The sequence below is a fragment of the Benincasa hispida genome, chromosome 11 (genome assembly GCF_009727055.1).
Source record: "Benincasa hispida cultivar B227 chromosome 11, ASM972705v1, whole genome shotgun sequence".
Taxonomy (NCBI): domain Eukaryota; kingdom Viridiplantae; phylum Streptophyta; class Magnoliopsida; order Cucurbitales; family Cucurbitaceae; genus Benincasa; species Benincasa hispida.
The window spans coordinates 16,896,210-16,915,094 of NC_052359.1; positions in this window are offsets into that span (position 1 = coordinate 16,896,210).

Here is an 18,885-nt window from a genome sequence, read left to right on the forward strand (position 1 = left end):
ATAAGCATTGTTTGCTATTAACCCATCGCATGCATCCTAGAGATAGGATATGATTGAGTGCGGTCACCGCAGCGTTGTGTTCATTTTTCCGTGCATGAGTGTAACATGAGCGCATTGACTTAGGAGTAGAGACTTAGGAATAAGCTCTATGGACACTTTACATTCAAAACATGCGTCCTAGACTTAAGAGCACTGCATTTCCATTGGAAAATGATTTTTCATGCACGTGTGTAGCATGAGAGCATTAACTTGCGTTGACTAGGGTTGCCCTTGCAGTCACTCTTCAGGGTTGCAATGAAAACATCTTCGTATTTTATCTATTTTCCCATACATTTATTTCATGTCAAGGTTTGTCGTATCTCTACCTTTCATGCATATTCTCATTGCGTTGTCTGTTAGAAAGGAGTAGGAGTAGGATTAACTTAGCAACATCCCCTCCATTCTTTTATTTATATCGCCGCATGCACATCACCACAAACATATAGTCACAAGTCCCTGTGTTCGACCTCAGATTACCTTAGAAACCTGCGTTGGAATTATACTTGGTCCCAGTGCAAGAAAACTTGTGGCAGGAGTATGATCATCACATACATTCATTAATGCAATATCATTCGAACGCATGACCATCGACGCATGACTATCAACACATATCATAGGAACATATGCCGCATACCGCGTCCATGGGATTTTGGTTGTCGAGTAAAATTGACTTCTAATTTCCCGCCATCAATGCGTTAATAACAAATAGTGCTCATTCCTGAGCTCCTATCTCTTGATTATGCGTTCTAATCTGGATCTTTCGAGCCTAGATTCTAACCTGACCTTCCCAAGTCTAGATCTTGTCCTTAGACTACCCTCTCGAGTATCTCTAATGGACGAATGAAGCACACATAATATAAGATAATCATAAAGAATGAAGATTCCCTAGTTGTGCTAGCTAAATGCTTCTCAAACCATTCAACTGATTTAGCTACTCATGTGTAAATAACAGAGAGTGAACAGATATAGAGAAAGAAATTCCACTTTTATAAATGAGTTTGAGTTCAAAATAACAATTGAAGTTAAAGGTAGAGAGCCTGGTAGCAATTTCTAGCTGACCGAGGCTTTTACACTGCAATCTCTATTCGGTTCTACAGATGTTCCCGCTTCCGCAAGCGTCGGCCCTCTCTTTATCCTTGAAGCTTCCGGCGCTTTCTCAAGCTTATCGGAACGATCTGCCGGCACAACCTCTTCTCTCGTGTCCACCTTAAAATGAAAGAAAACTAAGAACAAAGACGTGTGTATGAATTTCGAACTAAAGAATGGTGAACTGATCAACTCATCAACCCCTTTTCTGAAGGCTGCCCTTGGTATTTATAGACATCCAAGGTGAACGGTCGCTTCTCTCTCATGATTGTACAGATGGTTCGGCTTTAATTCCTGACTGATGCGCAGAATATTTGTCACCGAAAAGCTAAATGTACTTTGTGACCTTTATCGGTTGTCAACTTAATTCGGATTCGACTATCATCAGCTTTCTGTCCCATCGCAATTTGTTAGCCTTTCACCCAAATCCTCCCACCATGTTGCACTGACCAAGGTATGGCGATCCTTCTCAGGCGAATGTTTGCGAACACAATCATCGCAAAGCCTTGCGGTGAAGTTGCGTTCGACCAATGATTTCCTATGATTCCAATTCTTGCATTGTGTCAACGCATATTCTGCACAAAAATACAAAAATCAACTGCTCTAATGCGTTGAACGCATGCGACCGCAATATTATGAAATTGATGCTTAATGGATGCAAATTAACATATTTCATCAACGCAATCTAACATTGTTTAAGAACTTAGCACTATGATAACATGTATTTCTGCCCGTTATCAATCAACAACTATTGTTGTCTCGTCACGTCCATCCCAAGAGGAGGATGCCTCGACGTAGTGGCAGGGTTATTCAACAATCTGAACGCTATATGGGTTTAACAAAAACTTAAAACATCATACAAAATGATGGTTTAAAGGATCCATTGACCTTTAAGAACGCATGGAGATGTTGACAGGGAACAATGGATAAAAGCCATGGACGATGAAATGGAGTCTATGTACTTCAACTCTGTCTAGGAACTTATAGATCAACCACATGGGTTTACACCTATAGGTTGCAAATGGATCTATGTTGATGATATCTTGCTCATTTGGAATGAGACAAGTTTCCTTACTGATGTAAAGAGATGGTTAGCAACACAGTTCCAAATGAAAGATTTGGGTGATGCTCAGTATATTCTAGGAATACAGATCTTTCGAACCAAAAGAATAGAACATTGGCACTATCTTAAGCATATTATATTGACAAGATGTTGTCAAGGTATAATATGAAAAATTACAAGAAAGGTATGTTACCTAAGACACCTCAAGAGGTTGAGGTCACAAAAATTCCATATGCATCTGCAGTTGGGAGTTTGATGTACGCTATGTTATGTACACGTCCTGACATATGCTTTACAGTTTGAGTCATCAGCAGGTTGGAATCCAATCCAAGACAGTCATTGGACTGTTGTCCAAAACATCCTCAAGTATCCACAGAGAACGAGTGACTATATGCTTGTGTATAGACCTAAGGATTTGATCCTTATAGGATACACTAATTTTTTATTTTCAGACTGACATAGATTCCAGGAAATGTACCTCAGGACCAGTTTTCACTCTTAACGGAGGAGCTATAGATTGGAGAAGCATCAAGCAAAGTTGTATCCCTGTCTCCACAATGAAAGTGAAATACGTGGCTGTATACGAAGCTACTAAGGAAGCAGTATGGCTATGCAAATTCTTAGCTGATTTGGAAATCGTTCCAAATATGCACCTGCCTATCACACTGTATTGTGATAATAGTGGTGCAGTTGCTAACTCAAAGGAACCCAGGAGTCACAAGCGTGGAAAACACATTGAAATAGGAGACGTGTTTGTCACAAAAATAGCCTTTGAAGACAACCTTGCTGATCCATTCACCAAGGCCCTCTCGGCTAAAGTTTTCGAGGGCCACCTAGCTGGACTAAGACTCTGAGTAGTGTAATCTAGGGCAAGTGGGAGAATTTCTATGGTATTATAGATGCCTTAGTTTATTGTATTTTTCCGATTATGTATTTGAACATTATATTGTATATATTTTTCTCACTGGAGTTTTAGTCCAAGTGGGAGATTGTTGAGAATGTCCTAGAACTTGCAATTCGTGTTAAACATTCCATTTTATCAATAATATTGACTTGTTGGTTTTGCATCTTATTATAAAAATCCAATAAATGCATCCTAGGCTATAGTTTGAATGTGTAACTTATATAATGACATAAACAGGATCAAGTTGACAGTAAATAGCCTAAATGGTCTAATAAGTATATGGATGAAATTGGGTATCTCATCTTGGTAACACTATTGGATGCGGCCCACTCTGTAGTTATTACAAGAAGTTGTAAGGTGCTACAATCGATGTGATCCACAAATCGTTCATGTTGAGACATGAGAGTGGGGGCATCCTATGTAATTATTTTGCATATAGATTAGACCACAAAAATAGTCACTTTTCTTTATAACAACCGTTTACTGTTAAAACTAACTATTTCATTTAATATGTAACCTAGGTTAACTCGATCTTAATCCTGAGTTGGCTATGAACTCCTATTTGTTCGAGATTATCCTTTGATCCAAAAACGGTGAGAGTAGTCCAACAGCACTGCTCAATAAGCTTACCATTTTGGGGATAAGACCAGATGAATAGCTGGGGACATAGCCTTGCAAAATGGAATTCACTCCTACCCCATTTAGGATTAACAGATAGGTTGTTCTCTTAAGTATCCAGGTCTTGAACAATTGGAGCCCCGCCTTCTCATGATAGAGAAAGGATTTGATTCATACAGATTATGAATCAAAATTGTTCATTAGAGGGTGAGTAGGAACTTAAGGAACAAGATGTATTCATAGGGGTAAAACGGTATTTTTGACCTAGTTGTGATTACGAACAACCTGTGAAGGATCGACTTATTGATTATGGTTATTAAGTGAACATATCTACAGTGAGGGGAGTTCAACTATGTGCTATAGTAGAGTGTCCCATTATTTAGCGAATGGGGGTTAGATCGAACTAATGAGTTTAGCCGATTAATCTCGAATCATTGGAGCCCATGATCTGTAGGTCCACGAGGTCCCCCTACTAGCTTGTAAATGGATAAGCTTTAGAGTAGCTTGAGCAATTAATTTGAAACGTTCAAATTAAACAGAACAATAGAATATATATTTAAATATGATTTAAATATATGAAGATGATTATTGTGCAAAAATTAATTTAATATTTAATATGAAATTAATTATTATTTTTAAAAAATAATTTATGAAATTAAATTAGAAAACCATTTTTCAATCAAAATGGTTTTGAAATCATTTTGTGTTTTAAAAGAAAAGTGAAAATCGTTTATGCATGTTGCACAAAATGGAAAATGCACTTTTTCCATCATCTTCATCTTCATGCTCACATAAAATTCATTATCTTCTCTTCATTAATTCTCCAAGGATGAGCTATAAGCCATGCACTTCACTTTTTTGCATGTTCATCTACAATATATAAAGAAGTTGGGAGTCATTTGAGAAGAATGAATGCAGAAATTTTGTGAGAAAAAACTCTATAAGAAGAAATTGTTCTTCTTATCCGATTGTTGTGTGTTCTTCATTATTCTTCACCTTTTCAAGCTGTTTTAGAGTCCCACAACTCTTCCTAAAGCTCCAAGAGGATAGTAGGGAAGCCTTTCGAGGTGGTTCACAGTGATTTCTGGTGAAGACATCCGCTATTCAATCGGATTCTTTGAGTGTTCTTCAAAGGTATGGTCTTAAAACCCTTTTTTAGAAGAGCATGCTTTAGTTTCTGCAAAAATTAGTGAATTTGAATACTTATGGATCCTTCATAATTCTGCTGCATGTTATTTAACTCTTTCACGTTTATTGTTAAAACTTACTATTTCATACTAAAATAACTTAGGATAACTCGATCTTAATTCTGAGCTAACTATGAACTCCTGTTTATTCGGGATTATCCTTTGATCTACATAGGTGAGAGTAGTTCAACAGCACTTCTTAATCAGCCTCCCATTTTGGGGATAAGACTAGATAGATAGCCGGAGACATAGATTTGCAAGATGGAATTCACTCCTACCTGTCGTGGGGTTAGTGATAACTTGTAGAAATAAAAGTTATTTATACTATTTTATTTAGATATTGCGGCCAAAAGAAAGGAAAGTTGCGTCAATTGTATAGAAATTAGCTAATAAATGCAAGAAATATAAATTGTCGTCAATACACCCACTGATACCATTGCGATGGTAGAAAAGAATATTTCAAGTCTGTTTTGCAGGAAATCAAGTCACCCCATGCGTTCATGGCTCAAAATAAAAAGAACAACGCATCTACGTCGCATTGCGCCAATCATTCAGGAATGAATAGACGATCAATGCAATGACGGTGCATGCGACAATCGATCAAGAGCTAAGCGATCAACACAATCTCAACCGCATGCGGTAATAAAAAAAAACACCACATGCAGGCAAACGATCGAAGATGTAAAGAGCAACGCAATAACAAAGGATTCTAACGTGTGTACAGCTGACCGCTGTCCAGTTCTGACGGGATTGATTGCGTAACAGAAGGAATATTTACTCTACCATTTCCATAACTTCCTTAACAATAAAGTAAGGACTACAATGCAAAGAGTCAAAGCTTCGCCTATAAATAGCTCCGACCATTCCATTGAGAAATGATGCTTGAATACAGAGAAAAGTGTATATACTGATCTGAGATAGAGATTGGTTGAGCGACTAATCAGAGTAGATCCGGGAAGAATTAAGAGACAAGGTCGAGAGGTGAGTCTCCGGGCAAGAATCCTTTCGATCCCCGCCGTTGAAGCTCTGTACAAAGGTCACTTTTATCGAACGAGCAAGCCTGAGAGGGAAGCTGTTCTCTTCATCCACTCTGCATGCCGACAAGCAAATCCAACGTCCAGATCTGTGTAAAGACATTGACACTCTTCTGTGTTTGTTTTTATCTCTTCATCATCAATTGTATTCATCTTCTTAATCTCTATCATTCACACCATGTTTCAGACGCTTAATTCTATAATTAAATGTTATGATTATTCCCATCTCCATCTCTTTGCCTATTTCAGTTCATCCATATTTCACTTTCTCCACGATGTTTTCCTAATCCCTTGGATAATTAGCAATAATTGAGCAAGTAAATTAATTGGGTTAAGGAAATAATTATGTTTAGTCAAGGCATGCTAGACGACATTTTCACCTGTGAGAGCAGAAGTGAAGATGCCATTCTGCCTATCGAGAGAGGGTTGGAAGAATGCGTTAACTAAAGCGAGAAGTACTTCCAGAGATGGAAGCAACCTTGCATTCACCACGTTCCTCCATGTTTCACAATAGTGATAAGGTAACACGATTGATCACCGAAAGGTGTACACCAAGGGAAAGTGGAACCTTAGTTACATCTTTAACGCAATTAACAAACTTGTGATGTTTGTACTAATTATTCTTTCTCCTTCTGATTCATCCATTAAGCCTTGCCATCGCATACCACGATCCTTTGTATAAACTTCACAATCAGTCTCGAACTCAGCATCATGTATATCATGTATCTTGTATCTTGCATCACGTTAGCTTTGGTTTATTTTTATCGCACTTTATTTTATTAACGCAATTTTAGTTTATCTGCACAATTTTACTTTACCGCAATTTACTTTCCTGTACAAACACACAACTTTTATTAATTGTAAAAATACCAATCGCATATATCACAAATGTAACATATTAACGACAACAATCCTTGTGTTCAACCTTGGATCACTCCGAGAAACTTGCGTTGGAATTATACTTGGTTTCAGCGCAAGGAAACTTGTGACAACGCATAGCATACTACAAGCATTCCATTAATAATGCATACATCTAGAAGTAGTATCGCATAAAGTGTGAATGAGCAACAGCACAGTATAAGATTACATTTTGTGTTACAAGTTTATGACAGCATGAGCTTGTAGCACATCATCATGCATGCACATTACATTCACGGCATTCAAGTCAACAGTTAGCAGATAAGTTGTTCTCTTAAGTGCTGATTCTTGGTCTTGAACAACGAGACCCCACCCTCTCTTGGTAGAGAGGACTTAATTCATAAGTGGTATTATGAATCAATATGTTCAATAGAGGTTCATTGGGAGCTTAAGGAGCATGATGTATTCACAGGGGTAAAATGGTGATTTTAACCCAACTGTAAATATGAACGACCCATGAAGGATCGACTTACCGATTATGGTTACAATTGACAGAAATACATCTACAGTGAGGAGAGTGCAACCATCGAGTTATAGTGGCATGTCTTGATAGTTAACGAATGGTAATCAATTTGGTTTAAAGAGTATAACCAATTAATTACAAATCGTTGGAGCTCATGATCTGTAGGCCCATTATGTCCCTCTACTAGCTCATAAATTGGATTAATAAATTGAGTATCAATGGATGAAATTAGGGTTATGAATTTGAAACGTTCAAATTCAATTTAAGGTTTCAATTAATTGTATAAGATACAATTGAAACGTTTAATTTTATCAAAAATTAAACGAAATTAGAGAATCAATTAATATTTAAATTATGATTTAAATGTTAATTACATGGAATTGAATTCATTATAGTGGAATTGTTGTTAAGATATTAAATTAATAAATTAATTAAAAGGTTTAATTAAAATTAAAATTAGTTTTATTTAATTGATTGAATGAATTAATTTTATAAAACTAATATTAGAATAAATTAGTTTATTTTAAAACAAAATTACATTATTTTTAAATCAACTTGATTGACTAAAGATAAAGGAAAAAATGATCCACTATGGGTGATAAAGTATCTTAATCACCTAATTTCACTATTAATTCGTTCAAACTTCAAAGCAGTTGTTGGTGCCATGCATCTCATCTCCCTGCATGAAATCAGGTTATAAATTGAAGTTTAAGGCTGAGGAAAAAGGAATGCATGTTGTGTTCTTAAACCTAACTTCTGCTGAAGTAGAAACCCTCTTCCCTCTCTCAAAATCATCCAAATTCAGCTCAATTTGAGTGCTTTTTGAGATTAGTAAGAGAAGATCTTGTTGGTGGTCTAATTAAAGAATCAAGCTCAAATTCGTGGGTATTCTACTGAGTTCATGGAGGTTTCTTCAAAGGTAATGTGTCAAACCCTCTTGTAAACATATTATGAGTAACATGTTTTTGAACTCAAAATAAGAGTACTTAGAGTGCTTATTCATTCTGAATTCTTCCGTTGTATGTTATCTAACTCCTTCACCTTGAAGATAAAATGAATAAAAGACCTTTTACTGGAAAAGGTCTTAGAGTTAAAGAACCCTCGGTACTTGTACATTCGAACCTTTTGTGGTCCTCTAAATGTTAAGGCAAGAGGAGGATTTGAATGTTTCATCTCTTTTATAAATGATTCTTCTAGGTATGGGTATGTTTACCTAATGTAACAAAAGTCTGAAGCTCTTCAAAAGTTTAAGGAGTACAAGAACTGAAGTTGTGTAACGACCTGACCCTTACATACCAAGGTCTGACCGCTATGATATGCATACTTAGACTTTTCTATCATGAAATGAGTTTTTGGTAAAAATTTTAAAAGAACATATCTAAAATTTTATTAATTAAGTAGCAAATATATACAAAACACAAGGATCCATAAAACATTAGCGTAGGGGAACAAAATGCATATTCGACCAAAATAGTGAGTTTGACGGTTGACCCCTTAAGCAAAGTCCAGTCATGCCACCTACACTGTGTCCTTAGCTACAAAGTCTGTAACATAGGATGAGTATATAATATACCCAATAAGTAGCTCTCACTTAAGGTAGTGACCAAATGCACAAACACATGCAACATGTCATGAAAACATATGATTGGGACCCAAAACATAAACTTATCATAACATGACGTAATCGGTTATGCTTACAACATGAGTTACCCATCCTAGTAGGAAGTTGTGGACTTAAGAGAAAACTAACTCATTTGATGATTAGCGGGTCATGCAATCAGGAGGGCCAGAGTCGCATCCAACACCAACCATTAACATAAACGTAAGATTGGACTAGAGGGGTGCGACCATACATACCATGCTAGTTCCTAGCATAAATAGAACGTAAGATTGAGTCTAGAGGGGTGCAACCATACATGCCCTACAAGCCTTGGAAGCATAATCTATACCCAATTAAAACTTGATCATGAGCAAATATAATGTATTGGGTCCCTTGTAGAGAAACGCGTTTTAAATATATAATGCAACATAACAATTACAACATAATAATGCCACAAAAAAAAGGTACACTACCATAAAACACTTGAAGAGAGGGTGAGATAAACTACTTACCTCGACTGCGATCATAATTATTCTTTATGGTTTGGTCCTATAGATTTCATAAAGAACACTTATGTTTAAAACTAGTTTTAAGACTATTGGATTAAGGAATTTGATGAACATATCTTACTTATTTATAGAATTATAATTATTAAATCTTAGAAGTACTAATATAATTGTGCTTAATTATTTAACCACGATGATGACCATAATGATAATGATAACAATGTCAATGATAATAATAATAATAGTATTAGTATAATAATAATAGTAATAGTAAACTAATTAATAATAATAGTAACAACAGTAATGATAGTAGTAGTAGTAGAGTGATAATAATAATAATAGTCATAATAATAATAATAACAATAGTAACGATGATAATAATAATAATAGTAATAATAATAACAATAATGATAATAATAGTAATAGCAATAATAATAATAGTAATAATAATAACAATAATAAGATTAATAATAGTAGTAGTGATAGTAATAAGAATAGAAGTAGTAATAATAGTAATAATAATAATAGTAGTAATACTAACAATAATAATGATGATAATGATGATGATAATAATAATCAAGGAAAAGAAGTTAACATTTAAGTCTTGTATTAGCAATAATATTAGTAATACTTTTAGTAGTAGTCGTAGTGGTAAAAATTCACCTAAAAAGTACTAGATTAATTTAACATCGGTTGTTTTATGTTCAATGAAACTCAATTACTTTTATCATTGTTTCTTTTGATTTTAGCTTATAAATAATCTTGAATTACAAACTACATTGAGATATAAATAAATTTGAAAAGAATGAAGTTTGTTAAATTAGATTATTAACAAATTTGAGAATTAAAAGAAATAAATAGAGAGAAAAAAAGGACTTATCTAAATGCCCAAGAGAACTTCTCCAAATGTTCTCCAAAAATTAGGCCCTTCAACCCCTATTTATAGGGCTTTCAACCAACTTTTTTATCTTCATCTTTTTTTTTCTCTCTTCCAAACCGACTTTCCTATCCTTATCTTCTTTTTTTTTTTTTTTTTACTATCTGTATTATTTTATTTTATTTACTTTTTATTTAATTAAGTTACTTATTATTTTTATTTCTCCATCTTTCTAGGTTTTTCTTCTTATATTGTTTTATTTTTTAAATGTCTTATTGCTTAAATATTTTTTGATTTACCTAGTATTTTGTTTGCTACTTATTTGGTAGTCAATAATGTTCATGGAACAATTGTAACTTTAGTGTCTTCCTTCACTATCTAGACTTAGAACAACTTAATGTAGAATCTTAATATATAATTTCCCTAAAACATTTTCATACAAACTTAGGATGTTACATTCTCTCCCCCTTAAGAACTTTCGTCCTTAAAGTTTCTTGGTTCCTAAATAGATAAGGGTATTTGGTCATCATTTCTTTTTTTCGTTCCTATGTAGTTTCTTCTACTTGCTGATTTCTCCATAGAACATTCACTAAACTTATTTCCCAATTACGAAGTGACTTCTTCTCTCTTGCTAGGATGCAAATTGGAGTCTCTTCATATTCCAAGTTTTTGCTTATTTGTAGGGGTTCATAGTTTACTACATGTGATGGATCAGGCACGTATTTTCCAAGCATAGATACGAAGACATTATGTATTGTAGAAAGGGTTGGTGGTAATGTCAATTGATAAGCTACTTGGCCAACTAACTCCAGTATTTCAAAGGACCCAATAAAGAGAGGGTTAAGTTTGCCTTTCCATCCAAGATGCATAATGCCTTTCATTGGTGCTACCTTTAGAAATACATGATCTCGTACTTTGAATTCCAAATCTTTGTTGGGGTTGATGCCCTAAAATCTCGTAGGGTCCTGTAGTTTGTAAACACCTGTATGAACAAACGCTTGTGATGTAATAATATGAGATATTTTCATCACTGTTGTCTATGAAATATGAGATATTTAATTTTCATTTACCACAAACTAATAAACTAGGATCCCTGGTTGTCGTTGTAACTTAAGCATGTATGTGGAGACATACAAGTGGATCATGTCTTAAGTGATAACCTAAATGGTCTATAGTATATGGATATAGGAGGGAAACCTTATCCTGGTGACACTACAGTATGACCCCCTTTATAGATGTTACGAGTGTTGTAAAGTGCTACAGATGGTCTGATCCTAATCATTCATGTGGAGACATGCGAGCGGGGGTGTCCTATACAAAGAAGTTTATATAAGACCGGACCGCGAAGTGTTTAGTGTTGTTATATAACGCCGATCATGACAGAGACTTTCATTTCATTAGGATAACCATGGGTAACATGACCTTAATCCTGAGTGAATTGGGAACTCCTACCGACTCAAACCTACCACTTTGGTGATTCGTTTGATTGGGGAGTTGGGAACTCAGCTACACAAGATGAAATTCATTCCTTCCCCGAAGTAGGGTTAAGTAGATAGATTGCTCCCTTAAGAGATGATTTCGGGGCTTGAATGATATGACGCCACACACCTTTTCATAGCCCGAGAGGTGTCCACTCATAGTAGGACTATGATGTATTGTTCATTAGAGGAATCAATGGTACTTAAGGAGTTAGATGTAACTACGGGGGCAAAACGGTAAATTGGCCCAACTGTACTTACTGTTGGCTGGTTATATCTGATGGACACAGAAATATATCTGTGATAAGAAAATTACAGCTGTCAGTCCTTAGTGGAGTGCTCGGGAGTTAACAGATAATGGATCTCGTGATTAAAGAGTTTAGTCAGCTATTCACGTACCGTTGGAGCTTCAAGCTATAGGTCCATAAGGTCCCCTTGGTAGCTCAATGGATTCAAGTTGAGAATCAGTTTTTGAGACAGTTTGAAGTGTCCAAATTAACAAGAGGGGGTTTGATTATATATTATATAATTAAACTAGTTCAAATATATGTGATATAATTGATATGATGTATCAGATACATTAATTGAGGGTTTTGATATGAATGTGATTTATATTAAGTAAAGAAGAAAAGGACTATGGTATAAATGCTACATATGATGTGATATCAAAACTATAGGGTATAAATATAATATGATAAGTTAGTTATTATATTTATTTATAATTAAAACAATTATATGATAATTGTGGGTGGTTTCTTCTTTAATCGTGCGTGAAAGTGGGAGGTTATATTCGATTTTCATAACTGAAGGATAAAATGAAAAATGTTTTCGTTTTGAAAAGTATCGATTCATTAAGTGCACTACTAATCATTTAGCTAACTAGAGACTATACGATAACATTCCAAGCGAGAGCCTAAACGCTCGTGTAAAATATTTTACTAAACGATCGTGTAAATGATCAAGCCTGTTTTACTAAACGATCATGTACCTAACGAGATTTACTAAACGATCAAGCACACAAAGTCTATGCGATAGACAGTCCCTTCTCCCACTTGCTTGGTCATTTGGTTTGCTCGTTGCCTTCCTCCAACCCTCTACCAAATCCAACAGAGCCCACACCTTCTGGATTCTCACACTGAGAATACCAAGGTTTTCGAGTGGTGGTGTCTAAGGGGTTGCTTGTTCGTGTAGAAGATTGTTCATGATTTAAGCGACAACGAGAGGCTTGCTAGACGATTGTAGTGACAACGAGAGGTTGCTATTCCAAGTCGTCACGAGAGCGACAGATTCATAGAAGAAGAGTTCTTCAAAGGTATGTCTCTCATTCCTTTTGTATTTAATTAATAAAGCATGTCGTAATTTGTTCTAAGGTGCATAACTAGTTTGTATGTTTGTGAATGACTTTAATTCTATCACAATTGATTTGGATCGATCGTGCTTCCGCTCATGGATTCTCTTTGATAAGAGTTCCTTCAATTGGTATTAGAGCCAGATTCTGATATTCCAAACCTATTGATGAATAAAATTGCATTTACATTCTTGGTGGGTGTAAGCATGTCTACATGCTGTTTAAGTGTTAAATATGTTTGTAGATGTGGATTGATGGAGTTTCTGGGATGATTGCCTCTGGTTATTTATTCTTTTACATTTTCAAAGTTAATTGTAAGGGCCCCTATGTTTTTTGGCATATAAACTTGCTATCGAGTCTATAATTCAAAGTGTTTAAATCAGTTTGAGTCGTTCGTGTTGAAGCTTCAAGGCATGGAGATACAAATTACTCCGAGGAAGAAGAAGACCAAGCGTTGGTCAGATTGTGTAAACAATGGGGTAAGTGATCGTTGAGTTTGGGATACTCGGCAGCAAGGTAGACGCGCACGCACTAAACGATCATGTAGGTCAGCATGCTTCATCGCATAGTCACTGACTACACGATCATGGGGTAAATGTTACTTAGTGCTTGTTATTCTATCTCCTAGACTATCATGCCTAATAGCATAGTAGTCATCTAGACAATCATGCCTCATAGCATAGTAGTCATCTAGACAATCATTTAGACTTGCGTTGTTTATACTTAGTGCGCTAAACGATCGAGTAGCCTTCATGCTTCTTCGCATAGTCAAAGGTACTCGATCGTAGCTAAGCAATCGTGGTTACTCGCCCAATTTACTAAACGATCAGGAAGAAGTCTTTGCCCGGGCGATTCAAGATCTGGTTCTCTTGTGAATCGGTTTGCTCAATGGTTTTATGTAATAGATAGAATTTAATTTCTGTTTTTTTAGGCTAATCATCTCGGTCCATTAAATTTGTGAATGTACATGAGATATATGTTTTATTATATGTCCTATAGTATGCCATATAGTTAAAATCCCACCATAGGTTATGCATTGGTCATGCATCATCTCTATATTGTAAGAGTTATGATATAGTAGTTTGCATGATTAAATTACAAAAGAGCATGTTCATGCATCATATAATATAAGAGTTATATTTATGCATGCATCAAGCATATTAATGCATCATCTTTATATTATAATTGTTATAGTATAAGGGTGTATGGAGGCATGTATGCTTAGTTCATTACCAAGTATATAAGAGTTATATATAGTAATGAATGGACATTGCATGAAGCATGACACATAGGTTAAATTTATAAGAGTTATAAATACCTAGTTTTGCTTAGCAATGTGAATGGTTTTGGTTGTTTTTTTTATAAGAGTTATAAGGGAAATTAGAACTAAAATCAATAAGAAAGACATACATGCGAACTTAGACTTGAATCATGTTTTAGAAGAGTTTTAAAATTTGATGGAGATAAACCTAAGATCACGGTTCTAATGAAATTAGAAACCTCAGGTTTAATCTTTTAATCAGTTTAATAGGATTAAATTGACTAATAAAAGATTAAAAGTGTATGAAATCTATCTATAAGGGACCTTTTATCTAAGGCGGGTTTTGTCTAGGCTGGGGTACTTAAGCTGACGAAAACGGAACACCCCTACCTGGGAACCTACCTGGAAAGGTGAATTAGATAGATTTGATGCATGCATGCAAATTTAAGGATAGTTCGTTAAAGAGTTTAATGGGACAGTCTTGAACTTGTTTAATTATGAAAGACAAGAGTTGTTTTTTAGCAAATTAAACTCACACTTAGATAAAATCAGTAGCCAGATGATCTAAGTTAATGAACCCCTAGGTAGAACATTTAGTTAGAGGTACTTGAGGATATGATACTTCACCAAACCTCTTCACATTTCTCCTTTTATGTTCACATTGTGAGATCTAACCTTGACCTCAAGGCACCCTGGGAGTGTCCCCCTAAAGGATGGTGTTTGGGTAGGTCAATACTAAAGGAACTCTTATCAAAGAGTACCTCTGAGCAGAAGCGAGATCGTTCCAAACTCATTGTGACAGAATTATCACATTTACAATCTAACAGAGAGATATGCATTTCACAACTAATTACAGGCATGCTTCAAAAATAAATAACAAGAGAACAAGAAATACGTACCAGTTGAAGAACTCTTCTTCACAGAAAAACTCGTTCTCTCCAAACGAACTGCTCCTCTCGCTCTCGCTGCGAACGTCCACTGCAGTCATTCACCAAATCACAGTCGTCTACCCATGAACAGCCTTCGCACAAACAAAGCAACGGGGAGGACACCACTAGTTAGAACCTCGGTATTCTCGGTGTGAGAATCCAAGAGGTGTGGGCTCTGCTGGATTTGGCAGAAGGAAGGAGGAAAGGAAGATCATATACCGCGACCAAGAAAGTGGGAGAAGGCACACGATCGTTTAGTAAACAGGCTGTGATTGTATAGACAATCATTTAGTAAACGCACGGGTGTGCTATCATTTAGGAAAGAGCTAGACGATCGTTTAGCAAATCCTATGCAATCGCATAGAAAGAGGTGAGCGTGTATACGATCGTGTAGAAATGTTGAGCTATCGTGTAGGCTCTTGGTTTGCTATGCGATAGATAGTATACACCAAACGTGAACGAATGACCGATCTCTTGCAAAATGAAAACGATTTTCATTTTATTCTTTAGTTACAAAAACTGCAAGCAACCTCCCACTATCACACGGTTACAGAGAAAATGCCGGCACAATTATCCCATAATTTTCCAATTAAAAAACAATAAATATAATCATATTATATTTATTAACCTATGGTTTAATATCACATACATTAACCGTAGTCTTTTCTCTTCCACTAAATATAAATCATATTTATATCATTTTCCTCCAAATAATGTATCTAATATATAATGTCAATCTTATCATATATAATTAACCAATTTAATCATATCATATATAATCGAACTCCCTCTTGTCAATTTGAACACTTCAAACTGACCCAAAAACTTATTCTCAACTTGAATCCATTGAGCTACCAAGGGGACCTTATGGACCTATGGCTCGAAGCTCTAACAGTACATGAATAGCTGACTAAACTCTTTAGCCACGAGATCCACCATCCATTAACTACCAGACATTCCAGTAAAGAACGATAGCTACACTCTTCATACCACAGATATATTTTTGTGTCCATCGGATATAACCAATAACCAGTACGATAACCCTTCACAAATGCTCGTAAGTATAGCTGGGCCAATTTATCGTTTTGCCCCTGTAGTTACATCTAACTCCTTAAGTACCACTGATCCCTCTAATGAACAATACAGCATAGTCCTACTATGTGTGGACACCTCTCAAGCCATGAGAAAGTGTGTGGCGCCACATCGTTCAAGCCCTGGAATCAGTTCTTAAGGGAGCAATCTATCTACTTACCCCTACTTTGGGGAAGAAGTGAATTCCATCTTATATAGTTGAGTTCCCAGCTCCCAAATTAGACGAATCCTCAAAGTAGTAGGTTTGGGTCAACGATCTAGCCACTCATACCCATGCAAATCAAAGGACCGCCCTCAAAGGCAGGAGTTCCCAACTCACTCAGGATTAAGGTCATGTTACCTATGGTCATCCTAGTGAAGTGAAGTCTCTGTCATGAACGGCGGTATATAACGAGAAATTAACACTTCGTGGTCAATTTGTATAGGACGCCCACGCTCACATGTCCCCACGTGAATAATCAGGATTAGACCATCTGCAGCAAGTCACAACAATTGTAACTATTCTACAAAGTGGGTCGCATCCGTAGCGTTAGCAGGATTAGGTTTCCCTCCTATATCCATATACTACAGACTATTTTGGTTATCACTTAAGATATGATCCACTTGTATGTCTCCATATGCATGCTTAAGTTACAAATGACAACCAGGGATGTTAGTTTATTGGTTTGTGGTAAAGCAAATAAAACATTCAATGTTCATAGACAATAAGTGAAGAAAATATCATATATTATACATCTCGAGCGTTTGTTCAAGACTGTGTTTACAAACTACAGGACACGAGAGTTTAGGGCATCATGCTTAACAAATACCAAGGTGAATAGAGAGAATGTTCATGGTAAGTGGGAGCGGGACGTGTGACAACATATCTCACAGTCTCTCTTATTAGGTTGGATGACATTTCTGTGCATCACCTTGAGGCACATTGGGAGTGTCCCCCTTTAGGATGGCGGTTTTGCACGACTCTTTATATGATCCCCTGTATAGGATAAGGTCGTTTTAGTCTCTTGTCCTAATCTGCTTTTTCCCTACGGTGGGCGCATTAGGGTGGGGCTCTAGGGCCAAAAATGAGGGGGTTACACTTATGCATAATTGTTAAAGGTTAACAGTTCTGGACCAAAAAATGGTGATTGTTAGTGTCAGTTACAATAGTTATTTCCATCTAATGGTTGAGAATATCTCATCCCAGTGAATGGGCATTTGATCACTCCACCAGTGACTTTTGTCTTGCCTCGTTGGGGCATCATTGTGAAATAAATGTCTTTTCACTTAGGGTACATGGAAACAATTTTGCTAAAACTAAAATTGGTGTTAAAAGTTGTAATGCATAGACTTATTAAGTTTGTTCATGTTTTTCAGCAACGTAAAAATGGCTACAGCCACATTAGCTCTTTTAAGTGCAGATAAGTTGACTGGCGAGAATTACGCTAGTTGGAAACACACGATAACTACAATACTAATCATCGATGACCTTAGGTTCGTCCTTACGGAGGAGTGTCCTCCTATTTCAACTCAGAATGCCACTCGAAATGTTCAAGAGGCTTATGAGAAATTTACACTGATGCGTTATTTTATGCGATAAAATGATGGTAGGGATTGCGTTGATGGAAAATGCGTTGTGCAAACAAGTTTCCTCAGTAGAACCCAAGTATAAATCCTACTGAGCTTTCTGGTAAGCCCAGGGTCGAACTTAGAGACTAAGGAAAACAATATGCGGTGGTAATTTTTAGATCACTTTGCGGTAACAAGTAAATCAAAGAGTTGGTTGGTTTGTTGTTTATAGTAAGAAATGTATGCAGCGGATTTGAGAAAAGAGTTAATAATACGGAAGATGCGATGAATATGTAGGGGAATAGGTTAAGAAGGGGTTTAGCTAACACTTCCTAGATTGCGTTCATGTCATGTGATCATGCTACACACATACAATAGCAAATCATCTCTCAATGCAAATGCTACAGCTTCTAGTTTTAGAACGCATGGGATATATGCGATGATGTCTATAGGACCTACACATAAACCTCTATTCTTGTCTATGCGATGACGAATGACACACATACATACAAGGCGGCCGCATATTACCATAACCTATCTTTAGGGTGCATGAGATGCATGTTGGCAAATAGAGCTTATCTCTAAGTCCTTATCTCTTGCTTATGCAAATCTAATCTTGCGCTCTCGAGTTTAGATTCTAACCTAGCTCTCTCGAGTCTTAGGTTCTTTCTTTAGACTGTTTCTCGAGTAGCTCTAAAGGGGTGTTGGGCACAACATAAGACAAGATGATCGCATACAATGAAGATCCTAGGTCATGTTAGCTAAGTGCTTCTCAACCCATTTGATAGATTTAGCTACTCATGCTTGTTTTAAAGAGAGTGGACAGATGTAGATAAGCAAGTTCCATTTTATAAATATATAATCGAAGTACAGAATGATAATGCAGAATAAGAATAACGAGCCTAGTAGCAATTTCTTGCTTCCCAAGACTTTT